Source organism: Eurypyga helias, unplaced genomic scaffold, assembly GCF_000690775.1.
Source record: "Eurypyga helias isolate BGI_N326 unplaced genomic scaffold, ASM69077v1 scaffold31054, whole genome shotgun sequence".
Classification (NCBI taxonomy): Eukaryota; Metazoa; Chordata; class Aves; order Eurypygiformes; family Eurypygidae; genus Eurypyga; species Eurypyga helias.
This window is the reverse complement of record NW_010247388.1, coordinates 1-7,226: the sequence shown is the minus strand read 5'-3', so window position 1 is coordinate 7,226 and position 7,226 is coordinate 1. Positions and strand designations below refer to the sequence as shown.

At 51.2% G+C, this 7,226-nt stretch overlaps 1 non-coding gene across 1 annotated transcript; it reads right to left on the bottom strand.

Annotated features, from left to right (window-relative positions):
• Positions 1–7,140: 7,140 nt before the first annotated feature.
• TRNASTOP-UCA lies at positions 7,141–7,226 on the bottom strand. The gene has a single exon. It is a non-coding gene; the product is annotated as a tRNA-Tyr (tRNA).

Below are 7,226 nucleotides of genomic sequence, written 5' to 3'. Positions count from 1 at the left end.
TACCCAGCCGCTGTGGGCAGGCTGGCTGGGCTACCTCTCTGCACCCCAGCCCATAGGTGAAGTACACCGGGAGGGCAGCGAGAGAGACGCTTGGTGCCTGTGCTTGCTCTCGCTCTTGCTTTTCAGGGATTCTGCTGTGCGTTTGCGAGGGAGCCAGGTAGTGGATGAGTGTTGTGCAGAACTTCAGTCTCCCAGTCTGTCAAGCTTGAAAGTTTTTCCAGCTTTCAATTTTGTCTAGAGTTTCTCTCTTAAGACTCCCCCTTTCTTCAAACAGAGCCTCAACTCTGGCTGGGTCCCAGAGATAGATACCAAATGGCGCTTTTTTCCCTTTCTTTTGCTCTTTCTTCCTTCTCGTGAAGCTGGCAGACTCTCCAAACACACATCCAACCAACGCACAGTGCATTCGAAAACAGGCCATCTGGCTGAGCACTCCTTGAGAATGAGAAGACAAGAAAAACAACCCTCTTGGAGCTGGCAGCCGAAAGGCAGGCAGCCCGTACGTGGACTTGATCTCGTGGTGCAATCCAAGAGCCGTCCAATCCAAGGGCATTGCAAAAAAAAATCTCTTTCCTAATGAGCAGAATACGGCTGTCTCCAGAAGCAGCTCCAAGTCAACAATTTGAGTGGGATGCTGTAACTCTCCTCGCTGCACATGTGCTCATTAATTAAAGCCACTTTGGAAGGTGCCCCTGACACCCCCGCGGGGGCTGCCAGCCTACCTTCCCCAAAATCCTGCTTGCTGCTCTGCAGCCCCCTGCTGGGAAGGGAACTGAAGGTCCCCCGGGGAAGGATGGGGCCCTCAGCATCCAGCTCTGAACCGCAAGATGAAGCCCCTTGCGTCACCCGTGAGCAGCTGCGAGGGGAGAGGAGCCCTGGAAGGAAGTTGCACTCCCTTTGCTTTGCTGTCATTTCTCTCCCCTCTGAGTTTGGTAACAGCCAGAGCGCTCCGGGCACAAAACCACGTTGGGCAGGTCAGCAGGCGACAGGGGCCGAAGCGAGTCGAGCAACCCAGTATTGCAACTCTTCGCTATTTTGCGGATGATTAAGGACTAGGTTCACAAAATCAGGGTGGCTGAAGTCAGGGCAGAGCCATTAGAAGGCAAATCCCTCAACGGTAGAGCAGGGAGCGCTCAGTGGAACTCGTAGGAGACGAGCTTAAAACAGATTAAAGACATTACGTCATGTTAGGTAGAGAACTTCTGGGAGTTGCTGGCCCAGCAGGCTGCAGCAGCAGCGGCAGGCTCAGAATGGGATCAGGTAAATTTGCAGACAACAGGTCTGTAAATGGACACTAAAGGGAACAGGCAAGATTTACCGGTCTAACATCCCAGTCCGACAAAGGTGAACGCTGAGGAAGCACAAGGGAGCAGGGAATGTCCAGGCCTGTGCGCTCTCCCCGGGCAGGCTCTCACCTCAGCCCAGCTGGGAGTGGAGGGCTGGCTGGGGAGGGTCAGTGCCCTGACCCAGAAGGGCCGTTTTTCAGTTTTTACTGTAGGATTCAGTCCCTGTGCCAGCCTGATCTGAAGGTCATCTGAACAGATTGTTGCTTCTTTAAATTACCAGAAGGAAACTAGAATCTGATTTTTCTCGGAAAGCTGGATTTGTGGAACATGCTTCCGTGAAGGTTCGCAGTCACAAGCCCTGGCTTAATCTGCTTGGTCTCCCTGTCACTACGTTTCACACAGTGACTGGGTGATTCATTTGACCCTTTATCTTCGTACGTGAGATCCCCTTGTTTCTGCACCTGTCCCTTTAGTACTGATGGGAGCGAGGACAGCCCACACAGCTCTGTCTCAGCCATGGGTGTCGGGGTTTCCCATGGCTGGTTACAGGTCTGCCTCTCCGGGTGGCTGTTTCTCAGGTTTCTGCTGTGGCTTCTTGCATGCAGTTGTGTTTCCAAGGTGAGGGAATAAAGGTCTTGATCTTCTGACTTGATTAACTCAAGAGTAGAGTTCTCTACTTGAAAAATTGCTTGCTTATCTTGAAAAATTATGACAGAAGGTACGCGGTACCAATGCAGGTCCTTAGGAGCATTGTGCTTCTTGCCGCTGTTATCAGAGACATACAGTGCCTCTTCCTTTTGTCAACATGCAGTTTAGATGTCCCCAACTGACAGAGGTGAGGTCTAAAATTGTGATTTTGCATCATGATCTTTTTAAACCCATATAAAGCTTATAAAGATAAGCTTTGACAATGACAGGGAGATGTTCCTAAACTGAAAAGGAAATAAAAAATAGGGATTTGATGGAGTCAAATATACCCCCTTTTTGGTGCTGACCCCATTCAATCACAGGTGGCTAGTTCAGAAAGAGCTGGAGGTAACAAGGGACAGAGACCTGTGCTAAATCAGAACAGAGATCCGCAGTGCAATTGCTAAATCACACCAGAGAGAATGTGAACAGTAACTGGGGAGCTGCAGTGTGGAGAAAAATGGGGAAAGGGGCACAACAAATTAGAAGGGACCTCTGGGTCATTGAATCTACTCCTCTGCTGTCATGACATCTCACAGCTGATAAAGATCTGTTTTCAAACAGTTAAGTTTTTGATTCCCATTGTTCCTCTTTGAGGTTTATTCTGAACTTCTTTCTGCTGCTGTTTTGAAAGCTTCTGCTAGTTTGCAGCCTGAATTTATTTGTGACCCATGCATAACCATTTTAAGCTCTTTCCTTTTTTAACCTCTAACCTGCTATTAGCCACATTTAGTAAAAGTTTTAGGGCATAATTCATCTCCTACAAATATGTGTGTTCTGTTATGCTAAAATTGTCCCTTTTTTATTTTTAACTTACAGGAAAGCAGAATATTATGCAAAGACGAGATGAAACAGATGTTTCAGGTCTACATTACGATTCAGACAGAATTTTAAATCAGCTGAAGACATCAGAACAAAATGCTTTGTAAGTGTTTCTGTGCTATCAGTTACTCAGGGATGGTTACAGGTAACAGGCCTTTTGGTACATACTGCTTCCTTTGCAGCCTTTGATGTGATCTTGTGAAAGGCAGATTCCCCTCAGGAATGTGCTCTGAGGTCTGAGGCAAGTCAGCTGGAGCTCTAGGAGCATGGCATCTCCAGAGCCCAGGCTCCAAACTTGCTTGAGATGTTTGTGTAAACAGCTCTGTCGACAAAGAGTGTATCAGGATATATTCTCATGATACTGAGAATACCAGGCGAGTATCAATTGTGCTGTGGGAGTGTCATTTGTGCCTTATATTCCAATAAAGTGAATTAGGTTTTCTTCAGGTCAATTCCAAAATTAGATGTAGAGGGTGTTCAAACCACCACCAGTGAAAAGGATGCCAGTTGGAACACTTTTCTAATGAAAAAATGGGTTTTGAGAGAACAGATATTTTCATAGAAAGTGTTTGCTGTCCTCCAAATGTGCCCCCCTTTCATAACCCAAAAGCCTTAAAAGCACAAGAGATTTGACTGTTGGCAGTTTGGGGATTATTGCCCTCCCTTTCCCCAAGCGTTTTCCAATGGAAAATATTCAGGGTCTGGGTTTTCAGCCCATTGCTGAAATGTCAACATTTTCCAAAGGGTGAAGGAGGGGAAAAGAGAAGAAAAGAAAAACATGTTCTGACCAGCTCCAGTCAGAGCCAAATGGCTCAGTCCTGGATTTGGTCAGGGAAGTATGCTGGAGGGGAGAAAATGGGAGTGTCTTGGTTCCACACACAGCCTGGCTGGGCTGAGGGCTGCGTATCACGATCCATTTGCATGAGTCATTCCGGTCGACGTTTCGCCCAGGGAGCATGTGTAGTGGCTCCTAAGCCCTCCAGGTCAATGTGTTCATTGCAAACGCTGCCTTGCTGCTTTCCATGGCCACTTCAGCTCTGCATGCCTGTGGGGTGCACACAGGTACGCTCTGGGTGACTCCAGGTCTTCCAACATTTCTGTGACAACTTTTACCTCACAGAGACAACGGTAACACCTGGCACCTATCCAGACCCAAGAATTCAGCTCTCCCCTGGTCACAAGAGGAGAAAATGGCATGTGCCTGTAAACACACACGATTGCCTGGGTCCCCTGCCCCAGTGCTGCTGCCTTGGGCTGCGCAATGGCTGTGATGCAGCCTTGGAAAGCCTCGGCCAGCTGTGGATGGGCTGGCCCTCGGCAGGAAGGAAAGCTGGAAGAGTCAACACAAAAGCTGCTAAACTCCACACGCACATGCATGCGCCATCCTGCTTCTGGGGGAAAAGGAGTGGCTTCATTTCCCCAACGCATTGCTGATCCCTAGCTGCCTGCTCAGCCTCCAGAAAGTTCTCCCAGCAGTTGGGCACCTTCAAACCTGAGGAAGATGAGGGCCATATTTACTTCTGGCTCTCCAAGGTGTCTCCCACCACTGCAGTGGGGAAACTGGTAGGTGGATGCACACCCAGACTAGGTCTTTGTCCCCCTCTAGTGACTCGACTGCAAAAGAAGTTTCCTGAGCCCTACTCCCTCCAAGCAAGGAGGTCATTATTTTAGGCCAGGATGTTGAATGCTTTCCTTTCCGAAGGCCAGTAGGACACTAAGCACCAGTAGCAGGTCACATATTTATACGCCCTCAAGACATTATCCATAACCGATGTAAACAGTAATTAGGAGCTTGACTTTCAGCTCTAGTGGGGCACATGTACCTGCTTTCCTCCCATGGAGGACGGCAGTCACAGCCTTCAGCCCGTGCTTAGTACTCCAGGAAACCCAGCTTGGGCCACTCTTACCGGTGCAAGAGCACATGGTCCCGATCTCCTGTAACTAAACACTTGCTGAGTCACAGCCCAGTCACCCGTGCGCTTAGCAAGTCGTGTCAGCCATCTGTCACCGGCACATCCTCCTCACCCTGCTGTGACTTCAAGGGGAAAACAACAGGAGGCAGATTACGTCGGGCTGAGGAGCCAGGCTCTCGTGCGTCTTGGCTCTGAGTAACCCTTCTAACCAGCGGTGAAGCCTTTGGCTCCTCTTAGTTTGGCCCTTTGTCAGGGAAGAAAGTGGCATTCATGTTCAACCGCTGAAAGCTTTGCCTGACTAATGGGTGACTCCAAACAAGCCGACTCAGGCAAGACATGGGCAGCGTTGTGCAAAATGTCCCTCCTACAGCCAGATCATCTGCACGGCCCTCTGCTAGCGCTCTCCTCCAACCGGTGTTTAAAAAATAGCACCGTAATACAGGGTGCCTCGTTTGTCAGGCCTTGTGCCCCCTACCCCATCACCTAAAGGCTCCAAGAGCAGCCCTGTTGTGTCTCCTGTCCTAATGAAGCCCCGTGTATCCCCAGGTTCAGCTGTGTGCTAGAGGTGGAGCCCTGGAGGACACAGCACCAGAAGATGGGATCGCTTCCCAACATGTGCCTGCACTCCCGACCAGATGAGGCACTGCCCAGGTATGGGAGCCAGCTGGGCATCGGGGTGCAAGCAGCTCCGAGTGGGGGTTTCACAAACTGAGACCCCCGCGCTGCATGCCACAACCTCCCGGCCGGGGCTGCCTGGCCTCCTCTTTCATGTGCTTGAAAGTCTGTTTTCCCCACGAGCTCCCCGAGGGACAGATCACCCACACCAGCAATCTGACCATCCTACTTTATCCCAGGGCAATGAAAGAGTGCGGAGTGGATGTGGCCTTTTTTGTTCTGGAGGAAAAAAGTGAACTCAATGCCAGGCACAGATCCCAGGCTGTATAGTTCAAATCGCGCTCTGAGCACATAATTCCCATTTGTGTTTGTGTTCACGCAGGGCAAGGGTGGGGGCTGGCAGGGGGAGTGGTGGTGGTGGTGTGTGAATATAAGAATGTAATTGTCATAATTTAATCCAAAACTACTTCTTGGAAGAAAAAAAATACACACACAGGCCGACACAAGACAGCATGTTCAGTTGTAAACACCACATGAAAGAGCCGTATTATGTTCTACTTGGTAACTGCCGGCGAACGTTAACGTTCTCAGCTGCCCACTACTGGGCAAAGGCCTTTCCGACGCAAACAAAAACCCCCAGCCAAACTGCGGCGTGGATCCCCGTTCCTGAGGCCACAGCGGGATTCCACATAGAAAGTTCATTAGGGGCAGAGGAGGCAGGCTGGTGGACGGAACCGCGCGGAGCCGAGAGATATAGCCATCTGGGACCCAGGGGGCTGCCAGCTGGGCTGGGGAGAGCGCACGCACGCCTCCTGCAAGGCCATAAAAGCGTTGGCATGTGCCGCGTGAGCTGCGCGGGGGGCTGGGGGGGGCTTTTTCCCCCAGATTTCCCATAACGGGACGGTGTATTCCCGGGGCGATTGGTCTTGCTGGCACCACGGCTGCTGCTCTCCGAGTGAGTGGGGTGCTGGGCAGGCTGGAAGCAGCAGCAGCAGGCAGCAGGAGTGGTGTCAGGGACCTCCGTGCCCTTCCCTTCTCCTCCCAGGCCTTCAGCTGGAGTGAGTCACTTGGTGTAAAGGAAGCACAGTCATTCCGGCTTAGATCCTCAGGGGTGCTTACCTACTTAACTCATGGCACTGCATCCCCCTCAAAAAGCACCCAGGAATGCTGGAGACCTGATAATTAACTCGGCACTACTTCCTCCTGGGGACTCACCAGGCAGAATCACTCTTCCTGCCCGTGGGAGCAGGAGGCGACGAGGAAAAGTCCTCCGAATCCTCGCTGTCCCCTGCGCTGGGGGTGGTTGGGGTCTCGTCCTAACTGGAGGCTCGGCAAATCATCTGCCGGAGCCGTTGCAATAGGATATCGTGAAATACATGCCTTCTGCTTGAAGAACATGTTTTTTAGCTTCACGGTAACCTTTATTTCCCGCGGGGTGGGGTGACATTATTAGCACCCGTGCCTACCGCTGAAGTGAAGCATCTTCGCTGCAGCGTGGGTGGGAGACGGGTTATCGTCAATATGGAGCAGCCCCGGAGAATGGCTTCTGTTATTTACTTCTGTTCTCGCAGGATGCGTGATGCCGTTTAACAAAGATCCGCTTAGCAGAATCCAACTAAAATCTGCATCGTCACCCGGGGAACATTGGGAGGTTTCCCTTGCGCGCCCCCCATTTCATCAGTCCGCCGCGTGCTTCACTCCGAGGGGACGGTCACAGCCAGCGAAAGGCAAAAAAAACAACCCACTTACTGATAGATCAGCTTTGACCCCCCGGGGCAAAATAGGGGTTTTGACCCCCGGGGCAAAACAGGGGTGCCCCCGCCCGGAAGGTGGAATTGAACCACTCTGTCGCTAAACAGCTACAGGTTTGAAGCCTGCACCCCAGACCACTGAGGGTCATCCGGGC